Consider the following 16,704-nt stretch of genomic DNA (forward strand, 5'->3'; position numbering starts at 1 on the left):
CATCCCGCCGCCACAAGGTAGGGACACGCCCCCTCCCGCCGCCACAAGGTAGGGACACGCCCCGTCCGGCCGCCACAAGGTAGGGACACGCCCCCTTCCCCTGATTGGATTTATAACTCTGTGAACTAACAGATGTTAAATAAAGGACGTTCCCCATTGCTGGATGTCAGTCACAGATAGGGCCGCCTCCTTTCTTGCAAAAGCCATGCTAATTTGCATAATTAATTATATATGCGTGACATCACAGGATGCACACATATGGGGTGTTGCCGTATTCTGACCCCTATAACGTTTCTTTTCTCCGTGTATGATGTCATTTATTGCGTCCCCGTCTGTCGTTTTTATCGGTTCCGTTCTTCTTTTGATTGGACTTTTTAGTCGCTTTTTTAAATTAAATTCGGGAGTTGCAGTTAGTTACTAACTACAACTCCCAGCATGTCCTGATACAGTCTGTGGCTCAGCAGCTGCCCCAAAGGAAAACTACAACTCCCAGCATGTAGGAGTATATAGTGGTATATAGTATAGATCAGTGTTTCCCAACCAGGGGTGCCTCCAGCTGTTGCAAAACTACAACTCCCAGCATGTTGGACTGTATAGTAGTATATAATATAGGTCAGTGTTTCCTAACCAGAAGTGCCTCCAGCTGTTGCAAAACTACAACTCCCAGCATGTTGGACTGGAAAGTAGTATACAGTATAGGTCATTGTTTCCCAACCAGGGGTGCCTCCAGCTGTTGCAAAACTACAACTTCCAGCATGTTGGACTGGAAAGTAGTATACAGTATAGGTCATTGTTTCCCAACCAGGGGTGCCTCCAGCTGTTGCAAAACTACAACTTCCAGCATGCCCGGACAGCCAACGGCTGTTCGGGCATGCTGGGAGTTGTAGTTTTGCAACAGCTAGAGGCGCTCAGGGACTAATAAAGCGTAAAAAATAAAAAATAAATTAATAAAAGTTTAAAAGACGCACATTAACCCTTTCCATATTAAAAGTTCAAATGACCCCCCTTTCCTATATAAAAACATATAAACATATTTGGTATCGCCGCGTGCGTAATTGTACGACCTATTAAAATATAACATTATGTGTCCCGTACGGTAAATGACATAAATAAAAAATAAAAAAAATACCAAACCACAGATTTGCAATTTTTATAATATCCCAGAAAAAAGGTTAAAAGCGATTAAAAAAGTCAGATCAATACCAAAATGGCGCCGATCCAAAATAACAGATTGAAGCGCAAAACACGAGCCCTCATAAAGCTGCCGGGGTCAGAAAATGGCGATGAAATAAAATCCGAAAAAAGTTCCGAATTTTTTAAAAACGTGACGGAAACGATACAAATCTGTTATTACTGTAATCAGGACGAAGCTAAAGTATCAAACCAACACGTTATCTGACCGCAAGGTAAATGGCGCAGAAAAGAAAACCGCCAAATCGGCTGCATCATTTTTTACGATTTCAATTTCACTGATATATATTTTTTTGGGAGAAGATGATGGGAAAGTAATATGGCCGCCGGTATCTGTTTTGCGCTGCGGCGCAGTGTGGCGGTCATGAGCCTTTTAATGTGGGGGTGCAGGTGGCCGCACGTTGTTCGCACTCGGTGGTCTCGCTGATTAATGGTCCTGGTCGTCTCACAATGTGCGCAGACATCGGGGTCAGAGGTCACTCATCATTTCTCTTCAGTGGATTCATGGAATCCGGAGCCGTAAATCCGGACAACGCTGAGCTGTGACCTCCCCTGTGACCTCCCCTGTGACCTCCCCTGTGACCTCCCCTGTGACCTCCCCTGTCACCTCCCCTGTGACCTCTGACCCAGCTGGGGGGGAGGAAACACAAAGGCTTCTGGGAAGGAGAATGAGCGGGGTGACGCTCCCATGGCGAGGGGTCAGCGGCCGGAGGACAATGGAATCTCCGTGTTTGTGTCTGGGAAAGCTGGGTGATGGTAACATGGCCGCCCCAGGTATACAGGGAGATATACGCTATAGATCGGCGCTCTGGACAAATGCAGAAAATCCCCAAGGGGCCGAGGAAAGGAAAAGCGTTTACGTGACCATCAGACCGCTCAGCAGGTTCTGTCTGTCGGTCTGGGCTCAGCAGGTTCTGTTTGTCGGTCTGGGCTCAGCAGGTTCTGTTTGTCTGGGCTCAGCAGGTTCTGTCTGTCGGTCTGGGCTCAGCAGGTTCTGTTTGTCGGTCTGGGCTCAGCAGGTTCTGTTTGTCTGTCTGGGCTCAGCAGGTTCTGTTTGTTTGGGCTCAGCAGGTTCTGTCTGTCGGTCTGGGCTCAGCAGGTTCTGTTTGTCTGGGCTCAGCAGGTTCTGTTTGTCTGGGCTCAGCAGGTTCTGTTTGTCTGGGCTCAGCAGGTTCTGTTTGTCTGTCTGGGCTCAGCAGGTTCTGTTTGTTTGGGCTCAGCAGGTTCTGTTTGTCTGTCTGGGCTCAGCAGGTTCTGTTTGTCTGGGCTCAGCAGGTTCTGTTTGTCGGTCTGGGCTCAGCAGGTTCTGTCTGTCTGGGCTCAGCAGGTTCTGTTTGTCGGTCTGGGCTCAGCAGGTTCTGTTTGTCGGTCTGGGCTCAGCAGGTTCTGTTTGTCTGTCTGGGCTCAGCAGGTTCTGTTTGTCTGGGCTCAGCAGGTTCTGTTTGTCTGTCTGGGCTCAGCAGGTTCTGTTTGTCTGTCTGGGCTCAGCAGGTTCTGTTTGTTTGGGCTCAGCAGGTTCTGTTTGTTTGGGCTCAGCAGGTTCTGTTTGTTTGGGCTCAGCAGGTTCTGTTTGTCTGGGCTCAGCGGGTTCTGTTTGTCTGTCTGGGCTCAGCAGGTTCTGTCTGTCTGTCTGGGCTCAGCAGGTTCTGTTTGTCTGGGCTCAGCAGGTTCTGTTTGTCTGTCTGGGCTCAGCAGGTTCTGTTTGTTTGGGCTCAGCAGGTTCTGTTTGTCTGGGCTCAGCAGGTTCTGTCTGTCTGGGCTCAGCAGGTTCTGTTTGTCGGTCTGGGCTCAGCAGGTTCTGTTTGTCTGTCTGGGCTCAGCAGGTTCTGTTTGTCTGTCTGGGCTCAGCAGGTTCTGTTTGTCTGTCTGGGCTCAGCAGGTTCTGTTTGTTTGGGCTCAGCAGGTTCTGTTTGTCTGGGCTCAGCAGGTTCTGTTTGTCTGGGCTCAGCAGGTTCTGTTTGTCTGGGCTCAGCAGGTTCTGTTTGTCGGTCTGGGCTCAGCAGGTTCTGTTTGTCTGGGCTCAGCAGGTTCTGTTTGTCTGGGCTCAGCAGGTTCTGTTTGTCTGGGCTCAGCAGGTTCTGTTTGTCTGGGCTCAGCAGGTTCTGTTTGTTGGTCTGGGCTCAGCAGGTTCTGTCTGTCTGGGCTCAGCAGGTTCTGTCTGTCTGGGCTCAGCAGGTTCTGTTTGTCTGGGCTCAGCAGGTTCTGTTTGTCGGTCTGGGCTCAGCAGGTTCTGTTTGTCGGTCTGGGCTCAGCAGGTTCTGTTTGTCTGGGCTCAGCAGGTTCTGTCTGTCGGTCTGGGCTCAGCAGGTTCTGTTTGTCTGGGCTCAGCAGGTTCTGTCTGTCGGTCTGGGCTCAGCAGGTTCTGTTTGTCTGGGCTCAGCAGGTTCTGTCTGTCTGGGCTCAGCAGGTTCTGTTTGTCTGGGCTCAGCAGGTTCTGTTTGTCTGTCTGGGCTCAGCGGGTTCTGTTTGTCTGTCTGGGCTCAGCAGGTTCTGTTTGTCTGGGCTCAGCAGGTTCTGTTTGTCTGGGCTCAGCAGGTTCTGTTTGTCGGTCTGGGCTCAGCAGGTTCTGTTTGTCGGTCTGGGCTCAGCAGGTTCTGTCTGTCTGGGCTCAGCAGGTTCTGTTTGTCGGTCTGGGCTCAGCGGGTTCTGTTTGTCTGGGCTCAGCAGGTTCTGTTTGTCGGTCTGGGCTCAGCGGGTTCTGTTTGTCTGGGCTCAGCAGGTTCTGTTTGTCGGTCTGGGCTCAGCAGGTTCTGTTTGTCTGGGCTCAGCAGGTTCTGTTTGTTTGGGCTCAGCAGGTTCTGTTTGTCGGTCTGGGCTCAGCAGGTTCTTTTTGTCGGTCTGGGCTCAGCAGGTTCTGTTTGTCGGTCTGGGCTCAGCAGGTTCTGTTTGTCGGTCTGGGCTCAGCAGGTTCTGTTTGTCGGTCTGGGCTCAGCAGGTTCTGTTTGTCGGTCTGGGCTCAGCAGGTTCTGTTTGTCGGTCTGGGCTCAGCAGGTTCTGTTTGTCTGGGCTCAGCGGGTTCTGTTTGTTTGGGCTCAGCGGGTTCTGTTTGTCGGTCTGGGCTCAGCGGGTTCTGTTTGTCGGTCTGGGCTCAGCAGGTTCTGTTTGTCGGTCTGGGCTCAGCGGGTTCTGTTTGTCGGTCTGGGCTCAGCGGGTTCTGTTTGTCGGTCTGGGCTCAGCAGGTTCTGTTTGTCTGGGCTCAGCAGGTTCTGTTTGTCGGTCTGGGCTCAGCAGGTTCTGTTTGTCGGTCTGGGCTCAGCAGGTTCTGTTTGTCTGTCTGGGCTCAGCAGGTTCTGTTTGTCTGGGCTCAGCAGGTTCTTTTTGTCGGTCTGGGCACAGCAGGTTCTGTTTGTCGGTCTGGGCTCAGCAGGTTCTGTTTGTCGGTCTGGGCTCAGCAGGTTCTGTTTGTCGGTCTGGGCTCAGCGGGTTCTGTTTGTCTGGGCTCAGCAGGTTCTGTTTGTTTGGGCTCAGCAGGTTCTGTTTGTCGGTCTGGGCTCAGCAGGTTCTGTTTGTCTGGGCTCAGCAGGTTCTGTTTGTCGGTCTGGGCTCAGCAGGTTCTGTTTGTCGGTCTGGGCTCAGCGGGTTCTGTTTGTTTGGGCTCAGCAGGTTCTGTTTGTCGGTCTGGGCTCAGCAGGTTCTGTTTGTCGGTCTGGGCTCAGCAGGTTCTGTTTGTCGGTCTGGGCTCAGCGGGTTCTGTTTGTCGGTCTGGGCTCAGCAGGTTCTGTTTGTCGGTCTGGGCTCAGCAGGTTCTGTTTGTCGGTCTGGGCTCAGCGGGTTCTGTTTGTCTGGGCTCAGCAGGTTCTGTTTGTCGGTCTGGGCTCAGCAGGTTCTGTTTGTCGGTCTGGGCTCAGCAGGTTCTGTTTGTCGGTCTGGGCTCAGCAGGTTCTGTTTGTCGGTCTGGGCTCAGCAGGTTCTGTTTGTCGGTCTGGGCTCAGCAGGTTCTGTTTATCGGTCTGGGCTCAGCAGGTTGGCGGCTTTGTCTTTCATCGGGGTCGTCTGTTCCTGGTGACCCCAGTTGCCCCCTGCAGGCTCCATGTTCCCAAACATCAATGGGGGGTCACAGAATCGTCCTGTTACTGACGGGAAACACCCGGAACTTTCTGTACAAGAATTTATTATGTATCTGTATACTGTGCCCTGTATATAGCTATCTGTATACTGTGCCCTGTGTATAGCTCTCTGTATACTGTGCCCTGTGTATAGCTATCTGTATACTGTGCCCTGTGTATAGCTATCTGTATACTGTGCCCTGTGTATAGCTCTCTGTATACTGTGTCCTGTGTATAGCTATCTGTATACTGTGCCCTGTGTATAGCTATCTGTATACTGTGCCCTGTGTATAGCTATCTGTATACTGTGCCCTGTATATAGCTATCTCTATACTGTGCCCTGTATATAGCTATCTGTATACTGTGCCCTGTATATAGCTATCTGTATACTGTGCCCTGCGTATAGCTATCTGTATACTGTGTCCTGCATATAGCTCTCTGTATACTGTGCCCTGTGTATAGCTATCTGTATACTGTGCCCTGTGTATAGCTATCTGTATACTGTGCCCTGTGTATAGCTCTCTGTATACTGTGCCCTGTGTATAGCTCTTTGTATACTGTGCCCTGTGTATAGCTCTCTGTATACTGTGCCCTGTGTATAGCTCTCTGTATACTGTGCCCTGTGTATAGCTCTCTGTATACTGTGCCCTGTGTATAGCTATCTGTATACTGTGTCCTGTGTATAGCTATCTGTATACTGTGCCCTGTGTATAGCTATCTGTATACTGTGCCCTGTGTATAGCTATCTCTATACTGTGCCCTGTGTATAGCTCTCTGTATACTGTGCCCTGTGTATAGCTCTCTGTATACTGTGCCCTGTGTATAGCGATCTGTATACTGTGCCCTGTGTATAGCTCTCTGTATACTGTGCCCTGTGTATAGCTCTCTGTATACTGTGTCCTGCATATAGCTCTCTGTATACTGTGCCCTGTGTATAGCTACCTGTATACTGTGCCCTGTGTATAGCTATCTGTATACTGTGCCCTGTGTATAGCTCTCTGTATACTGTGCCCTGTGTATAGCTATCTGTATACTGTGCCCTGTATATAGCTCTCTGTATACTGTGCCCTGTGTATAGCTACCTGTATACTGTGCCCTGTGTATAGCTATCTGTATACTGTGCCCTGTATATAGCTATCTGTATACTGTGCCCTGTGTATAGCTCTCTGTATACTGTGCCCTGTGTATAGCTCTCTGTATACTGTGCCCTGTGTATAGCTCTCTGTATACTGTGCCCTGTGTATAGCTCTCTGTATACTGTGCCCTGTGTATAGCTCTCTGTATACTGTGCCCTGTATATAGCTCTCTGTATACTGTGCCCTGTGTATAGCTACCTGTATACTGTGCCCTGTGTATAGCTATCTGTATACTGTGCCCTGTATATAGCTATCTGTATACTGTGCCCTGTGTATAGCTCTCTGTATACTGTGCCCTGTGTATAGCTCTCTGTATACTGTGCCCTGTGTATAGCTCTCTGTATACTGTGCCCTGTGTATAGCTCTCTGTATACTGTGCCCTGTGTATAGCTATCTGTATACTGTGTCCTGTATATAGCTCTCTGTATACTGTGCCCTGTATATAGCTCTCTGTATACTGTGCCCTGTGTATAGCTATCTGTATACTGTGCCCTGTATATAGCTCTCTGTATACTGTGCCCTGTATATAGCTCTCTGTATACTGTGCCCTGTGTATAGCTCTCTGTATACTGTGCCCTGTATATAGCTATCTGTATACTGTGCCCTGTGTATAGCTATCTGTATACTGTGCCCTGTATATAGCTATCTCTATACTGTGCCCTGTGTATAGCTCTCTGTATACTGTGCCCTGTGTATAGCGATCTGTATACTGTGCCCTGTGTATAGCGATCTGTATACTGTGCCCTGTGTATAGCTCTCTGTATACTGTGCCCTGTATATAGCTCTCTGTATACTGTGCCCTGTGTATAGCTATCTGTATACTGTGCCCTGTATATAGCTCTCTGTATACTGTGCCCTGTGTATAGCTATCTGTATACTGTGCCCTGTGTATAGCTATCTGTATACTGTGCCCTGTGTATAGCTCTCTGTATACTGTGCCCTGTGTATAGCTATCTGTATACTGTGCCCTGTGTATAGCTCTCTGTATACTGTGCCCTGTGTATAGCTATCTGTATACTGTGTCCTGTATATAGCTCTCTGTATACTGTGCCCTGTGTATAGCTACCTGTATACTGTGCCCTGTGTATAGCTATCTGTATACTGTGCCCTGTATATAGCTATCTCTATACTGTGCCCTGTGTATAGCTCTTTGTATACTGTGCCCTGTGTATAGCTCTCTGTATACTGTGCCCTGTGTATAGCTCTCTGTATACTGTGCCCTGTGTATAGCTCTCTGTATACTGTGCCCTGTGTATAGCTATCTGTATACTGTGTCCTGTGTATAGCTATCTGTATACTGTGCCCTGTGTATAGCTCTCTGTATACTGTGCCCTGTGTATAGCTATCTGTATACTGTGCCCTGTATATAGCTCTCTGTATACTGTGCCCTGTGTATAGCTATCTGTATACTGTGCCCTGTGTATAGCTCTCTGTATACTGTGCCCTGTGTATAGCTCTCTGTATACTGTGCCCTGTGTATAGCTCTCTGTATACTGTGCCCTGTGTATAGCTCTCTGTATACTGTGCCCTGTGTATAGCTCTCTGTATACTGTGCCCTGTGTATAGCTATCTGTATACTGTGCCCTGTGTATAGCTATCTGTATACTGTGCCCTGTATATAGCTATCTGTATACTGTGCCCTGTGTATAGCTCTCTGTATACTGTGCCCTGTGTATAGCTATCTGTATACTGTGCCCTGTATATAGCTATCTGTATACTGTGTCCTGCATATAGCTATCTGTATACTGTGCCCTGTATATAGCTATCTGTATACTGTGTCCTGCATATAGCTATCTGTATACTGTGCCCTGTGTATAGCTCTCTGTATACTGCACTCCTTGTTTCTACTCCCCTGTATGTATATATATATATATACTAGCTGAGTACCCGGCGTTGCCCGGTTTTTCCTTCCTAATCCTTGTTGGGGAGGAAAATAAACAAAGGAGGAAACTTTTGACTTCAAATCCCATCTCCATATATTGTTGTCATATCCCGACCTCCTATCCCGTCCTCCTATCCCGTCCTCCTATCCCGTCCTCCTATCCCGTCCTCCTATCCCGTCCTCCTATCCCGGTCCTCCTATCCCGGTCCTCCTATCCCGGTCCTCCTATCCCGGTCCTCCTATCCCGGTCCTCCTATCCCGGTCCTCCTATCCCGGTCCTCCTATCCCGGTCCTCCTATCCCGGTCCTCCTATCCCGGTCCTCCTATCCCGGTCCTCCTATCCCGGTCCTCCTATCCCGTCCTCCTATCCCGGTCCTCCTATCCCGGTCCTCCTATCCCGGTCCTCCTATCCCGGTCCTCCTATCCCGGTCCTCCTATCCCGGTCCTCCTATCCCGTCCTCCTATCCCGTCCTCCTATCCCGTCCTCCTATCCCGTCCTCCTATCCCGTCCTCCTATCCCGACCTCCTATCCCGTCCTCCTATTCCGACCTGTAATATGTGACCAGGTATTGAAATATCTCCAGCCGTACAGAAGTTATGTGAGAACATACATTTCCCATTGATTTGCACTGGACTTTAAACAAAAACCCCGACCCTCACAAATGGGGATAGTTAAGGGTTAAATTAACTCTCCTATATTTTAAGTGGACATATAAGTAACATGTGACCAAGTATTATGGAAATATCTCCAGAGTTTGGAAGTTCTGCAGTAACATATATTTCCCATAGACTTGTATAGGACTTAATACATAAGCCCCGCCCCTGGCAAATGGGGGTGAGTAAGGGTTAAATCACCGATCCTATGTTTGTTGGTGACATATAAGGAACATGTGACCAAGTGTAATGGTGATATCTACAGCCGTGTGGACGTGATGCTGGAACATACATACGTACATACACACACATACATCATACATACATATACATCATACACACATATAAACATACATACATACACACATATACACACACATACACATACATCATACATATACATCATACATACACACATATACATTATACATACACACATATACATTATACATACACACATATACATCATACATACACACATACATTATACATACACACATATACACACACGTACACATACATCATACATATACATCATACATACACACATATACATTATACATACACACATATACATTATACATACACACATATACATTATACATACACACATATACATCATACATACACACATATACATTATACATACACACATATACATCATACATACACACATATACATTATACATACACACATATACACACACGTACACATACATACACACACGTACACATACATACACACATATACATTATACATACACACATATACATTATACATACACACATATACATTATACATACACACATATACATTATACATACACACATATACATTATACATACACACATATACATTATACATACACACATATACATTATACATACACACATATACATTATACATACACACATATACATCATACATACACACATATACATTATACATACACACATATACATCATACATACACCCATTGAGTTTTATATATATAGTGTATACTGCACTCCTTTTATCATCTGGGGAGCACTCTGGACCATTCATCGGGGATGACCACTCATCTTGGGGGGCACTTATCTGGGGGTCACTCAGGGGACCACTCATCTGGGGGGGAGGGCACTCATCTGGGAGTCACATGACTGTGCTGCCGGCTTTCTGTCTCATATTTACTGATATGACGGCCAAAAAAAGCGTAGAGCGCAAATGGAGAGATGAGCCCCCGGGGAGGCGTCACATGTCAGCGGGCACTGGCGCAGGAGTCTGTCCCCCCGGTCCTGGCAGGGTGGGCGCAGAGGATGGACGCCGGGGGGAGGCTGCAGCAGATGGACCGTATGGCAGCATATTGCGCGGTCACCGGATCACATCAGCGCCATCTCTGAAGGTGAAACATAAAGTGATTGGGGGCGAAGTGTAAGAAGGGAAGGAGGGTGGATGATGGGAGTGATCATACTGGGGTCACACCAGCATTTATATATAGACTGTATATAGGTGACCTCCTCGTATGCACCGGTATGTGACCTCCTCGTATACACCGGTATGTGACCTCCTCGTATACGCCGGTATGTGACCTCCTCGTATACGCCGGTATGTGACCTCATCGTATACGCCGGTATGTGACCTCATCGTATACGCCGGTATGTGACCTCATCGTATACGCCGGTATGTGACCTCATCGTATACGCGGTTATGTGACCTCATCGTATACGCCGGTATGTGACCTCATCTTATACGCCGGTATGTGACCTCATTGTATACGCGGTTATGTGACCTCATCGTATACGCGGGTATGTGACCTTATCGTATACGCGGGTATGTGACCTCATCGTATACGCGGGTATGTGACCTTATTGTATACGCCGGTATGTGACCTCATCGTATACGCGGTTATGTGACCTCATCGTATACGCCGGTATGTGACCTCATCGTATACGCGGTTATGTGACCTCATCGTATACGCCGGTATGTGACCTCATCTTATACGCCGGTATGTGACCTCATCGTATACGCCGGTATGTGACCTCATCGTATACGCCGGTATGTGACCTCATCGTATACACTGTTGCAGGTAACAACCCCAGGTGGAGGATTTGGCCTCAGGGATCGTTGTCCATTATCCGCTCGTCTGAGCCGCTGCTCTCCTCTCTTCTGCAGCAGTAAAAGGGTTAATGTACCACATCTTCCTGGTAGGAGGCGAGATCAGCGCACGGCCTTGTGTTATGGGATCAGTTGCCTAAGGGGTTAACAGAGAACCACAGATTTACTGCCAGTCATCCGAACGTGGATAATAGGCCCTCATCGTATACGCCGGTATGTGACCTCATCGTATACGCCGGTATGTGACCTCATCGTATACGCCGGTATGTGATCTCATCGTATACGCCGGTATGTGACCTCATCGTATGCGCCGGTATGTGACCTCATCGTATGCGCCGGTATGTGACCTCATCGTATACGCCGGTATGTGACCTCATCGTATGCGCCGGTATGTGACCTCATCGTATACGCCGGTATGTGACCTCATCGTATACGCGGTTATGTGACCTCATCGTATACGCGGTTATGTGACCTCATCGTATACGCGGGTATGTGACCTCATCGTATACGCGGGTATGTGACCTCATCGTATACGCCGGTATGTGACCTCATCGTATACGGCAGGTATGTGACCTCATCGTATAGGCCGGTATGTGACCTCATCGTATACGCCGGTATGTGACCTCATCGTATACGCCGGTATGTGACCTCATCGTATACGCCGGTATGTGCCCTCATCGTATACGCCGGTATGTGACCTCATCGTATACGCCGGTATGTGATCTCATCGTATACGCCGGTATGTGACCTCATCGTATGCGCCGGTATGTGACCTCATCGTATGCGCCGGTATGTGACCTCATCGTATGCGCCGGTATGTGACCTCATCGTATGCGCCGGTATGTGACCTCATCGTATACGCCGGTATGTGACCTCATCGTATGCGCCGGTATGTGACCTCATCGTATACGCCGGTATGTGACCTCATCGTATACGCGGTTATGTGACCTCATCGTATACGCGGTTATGTGACCTCATCGTATACGCCGGTATGTGACCTCATCGTATACGCGGTTATGTGACCTCATCGTATACGCGGTTATGTGATCTCATCGTATACGCCGGTATGTGACCTCATCGTATACGCGGTTATGTGACCTCATCGTATACGCGGTTATGTGACCTCATCGTATACGCCGGTATGTGACCTCATCGTATACGCCGGTATGTGACCTCATCGTATACGCGGGTATGTGACCTCATCGTATACGCGGGTATGTGACCTCATCGTATACGCGGGTATGTGACCTTATTGTATACGCGGTTATGTGACCTCATCGTATACGCGGTTATGTGACCTCATCGTATACGCGGTTATGTGACCTCATCGTATACGCGGTTATGTGACCTCATCGTATACGCCGGTATGTGACCTCATCGTATACGCCGGTATGTGACCTCATCTTATACGCCGGTATGTGACCTCATTGTATACGTCGGTATGTGACCTCATCTTATACGCCGGTATGTGACCTCATCGTATACGCGGTTATGTGACCTCATCGTATACACTGTTGCAGGTAACAACCCCAGGTGGAGGATTTGGCCTCAGGGATCGTTGTCCATTATCCGCTCGTCTGAGCCGCTGCTCTCCTCTCTTCTGCAGCAGTAAAAGGGTTAATGTACCACATCTTCCTGGTAGGAGGCGAGATCAGCGCACGGCCTTGTGTTATGGGATCAGTTGCCTAAGGGGTTAACAGAGAACCACAGATGGGTCCACTTACTGCCAGTCATCCGAACGTGGATAATAGGCCCGTGACCTGGAAAGTCTGCCTCAGGGGGGCGCTGACGCTGCACTCCACCATCACCTGCACAGGCCCCACCCATCACAGCATCACCTGACCTCACTCAGAGACCCCCAATCCTAAGGAGAACAGCTCAAGTGTACAGAATAGTGAGCGCAGCTCTGGAGTATAATACAGGATATAACTCAGGATCAGTACAGGATAAGTAATGTAATGTATGTACACAGTGATCTCACCAGCAGAATAGTGAGTACAGCTCTGGAGTATAATACAGGATATAACTCAGGATCAGTACAGGATAAGTAATGTAATGTATGTACACAGTGATCTCACCAGCAGAATAGTGAGTACAGCCCTGGGGTATAATACAGGATATAACTCAGGATCAGTACAGGATAAGTAATGTAATGTATGTACACAGTGATCTCACCAGCAGAATAGTGAGTACAGCTCTGGAGTATAATACAGGATATAACTCAGGATCAGTACAGGATAAGTAATGTAATGTATGTACACAGTGATCTCACCAGCAGAATAGTGAGTACAGCTCTGGAGTATAATACAGGATATAACTCAGGATCAGTACAGGATAAGTAATGTAATGTATATACACAGTGATCTCACCAGCAGAATAGTGAGTACAGCCCTGGGGTATAATACAGGATATAACTCAGGATCAGTACAGGATAAGTAATGTAATGTATGTACACAGTGATCTCACCAGCAGAATAGTGAGTACAGCTCTGGGGTATGATACAGGATATAACTCAGGATCAGTACAGGATAAGTAATGTATGTACACAGTGACCCCACCAGCAGAATAGTGAGTACAGCTCTGCAGTATAATACAGGATATAACTCAGGATCAGTACAGGATAAGTAATGTAATGTATGTACACAGTAACCTCACCAGCAGAATAGTGAGTACAGCTCTGCAGTATAATACAGGATATAACTCAGGATCAGTACAGGATAAGTAATGTAATGTATGTACACAGTGACCTCACCAGCAGAATAGTGAGTACAGCTCTGGAGTATAATACAGGATATAACTCAGGATCAGTACAGGATAAGTAATGTAATGTATGTACACAGTGACCTCACCAGCAGAATAGTGAGTACAGCTCTGGAGTATAATACAGGATATAACTCAGGATCAGTACAGGATAAGTAATGTATGTACACAGTGACCTCACCAGCAGAATAGTGAGTACAGCTCTGGAGTATAATACAGGATATAACTCAGGATCAGTACAGGATAAGTAATGTAATGTATGTACACAGTGACCTCACCAGCAGAATAGTGAGTACAGCTCTGGGGTATAATACAGGATATAACTCAGGATCAGTACAGGATAAGTAATGTAATGTATGTACACAGTGACCTCACCAGCAGAATAGTGAGTACAGCTCTGGGGTATAATACAGGATATAACTCAGGATCAGTACAGGATAAGTAATATAATGTATGTACACAGTGACCTCACCAGCAGAATAGTGAGTACAGCTCTGCAGTATAATACAGGATATAACTCAGGATCAGTACAGGATAAGTAATGTATGTACACAGTGACCTCACCAGCAGAATAGTGAGTGCAGCTCTGTGGTATAATCCAGGATCAGTCATGTAATGTGTGTACAGTGATGCCGCTGTGTATTGAGGTTTGTTGTATATACATTAGGCTCTTGATAGTTGTGGTAGTTGTTATATATAATAATCCTGATCCCTTGTTTTGTGTATTTTTGCTTTTCCATCTTACTGGAGAACTTTTTGTTTTTCCCTCCTATGTTGTCCTTGATCCTTTCTCCACATTATGTGGTCGCTGTAGAGTTGGTTTTCATGTTTGGGGTCCTCATTGTGCCAGTCACGGGGTCAGAGGTCAGGGTCCGGTTTATTTCTGATCCCTCGCCCTCCGGAGCTCGGACCCCTCACCCGCCTCGGTGGAGTTGTTGACTCTCTTGTCGGGAACACATATGGTCTCCTCGCTCGTGGACGGCTCCTTCGTGCTTCACTTGGCTTTTGGACGTGTTCTCCCGTGAGGGCGCTCTGTATCTGCGCACGTGGTAACAGCTGGGTCCCTCCAAGCCAAATCCTCCAAATGTGTAGAACTGGAAATAGAGAACGGACGTCCAAATCTGACATTGGGGAGGGGGGGTCTCCGGATGGGGTCGTCGTGACTCATCCTATGTTCTACCAGATAAACCTTGTTTTTTTTTGGGGGGGGGGGCATCGACCTTCTGTAACGCGGACAATAACGTGAATGGTGCGTTCAGACTGAGAAACAAATGCGTAGATCGGAGTGACAGCGGGGAGCGGGGCCATTTGCTCCATGTCTGTTCATCTCCCACATTGACTACTTCCCGCAGACCTCGCCTGATCCCTGGCATTTCATCTTGGGACTTACCATAAAATATTAACTCTGCGCGGTGAACGTTACAGACCGCCACGAATGAGGCTGCACGGAACCTCAGTACGAGGGATCTTCTTCAGTCGTACGATATTACATGTATGAGGTCTAAACCAGTGGTTTCCAAACTGTAGATCTCCAGATGTTGCAAAACTACATCTCCCAGCATGCCCAGACATCCTTTGCCGAGAGTTGTTGTTTTGCAACAGCTTCATGGCCATAGGTTGGTGATGACTGATTGTAATAATGAACAGCACCATTGAGGCGGATCCCTTATAATAGTGAGGCCCCCGATGTGGTGGACAGCTGGAGGCAGGGGACCTCCTTACATGTCCACCATCTAGATTTACTCCTTCTAGGAAATCCCTGATATTAGGCCCCGTAAATCGCCACAAACATCAAGGAAATCCGAATAGTAAGCGGAATATTCCAGTAATTATTACCTGGTGCTGGATTATCAAGGATTCTGGAGGTTGTATTTGAAATAGGCGCAGAAATAAATACAACAGGCGGCGCATTTCACACGATTTTTTTAGTTTCTTTATACACAGTGTACGGAGAAATGTCTCACATTTATCGAGACAAGTACAATTGTGGAAGGGACAGATCCTTATGGGGGCCTATGGAGGTTGATCGACTTTGTACGGTTGGACTGATCCTTATGGGTCGTATGTGGGATTAGTGCAGGTCTATGGCCTTTGTACGGGCAGACAGATCCTTATGGTGCGTATGGAGGATTGGCGCAGGTCGATGGCTTTTGTACAGGTGGACCGATCCTTATGGGTCGTAAGAAGGATTGGCACGGGTCGATGGCCTTTGTACGAGCGGATGGATCCTTATGGGTCATATGAAGGATTGGAGGGGGTCGGTCGATGGCCTTTGTACGGGTGGACGGATCCTTATGGATAGAATGTGGGATTGGCGCGGGTCGATGGCCGTTGTACGGGTGGACGGCTCCTTATGGGTTGTATGAAGGATTGGCGCGGGTCGATGGCCTGTGTACGAGCGGATGGATCCTTATGGGTCATATGAAGGATTGGAGGGGTCGGTCGATGGCCTTTGTACAGGTGGACAGATCCTTATGGGTCGTATGTGGGATTGGCGCGGGTCGATGACCTTTGTACGGGCAGATGGATCCTTAAGGGTCGTATGAAGGATTGGCATGGATCGATGGCCATTGTACAGGTGGACGGATCCTTATGGATCGTATGTGGGATTGGCGTGGGTCGATGGCCTTTGTACAGGTGGGCGGATCCTTATGAATCGTATGTGGGATTGGCGCAGGTCCATGACCTTTGTACGGGCAGATGGATCCTTATGGGTCGTATGAAGGATTGGGGCAGGTCCATGGCCTTTGTACGGGTGGACGGATCTTTATGGGTCGTATGAAGGATTAGCGTGGATCGATGGCCATTGTACAGGTGGACGGATCCTTATGGATCGTATGTGGGATTGGCGTGGGTCGATGACCTTTGTATGGGCAGATGGATCCTTATGGGTTGTATGAAGGATTGTTGTGGATCGATGGCCTTTGTACAGGGGGACGG

General features: G+C 48.1%; 1 protein-coding gene across 1 annotated transcript in view; it reads left to right on the top strand.

The window, feature by feature from the left end:
* Positions 1 to 16,704, top strand: part of SLC6A9 (solute carrier family 6 member 9) — a 183,637-nt gene that overhangs the window by 46,504 nt on the left and 120,429 nt on the right. The window lies entirely within an intron of this gene.

Source organism: Hyla sarda, chromosome 7 (genome assembly GCF_029499605.1).
Source record: "Hyla sarda isolate aHylSar1 chromosome 7, aHylSar1.hap1, whole genome shotgun sequence".
NCBI classification, from domain to species: Eukaryota; Metazoa; Chordata; class Amphibia; order Anura; family Hylidae; genus Hyla; species Hyla sarda.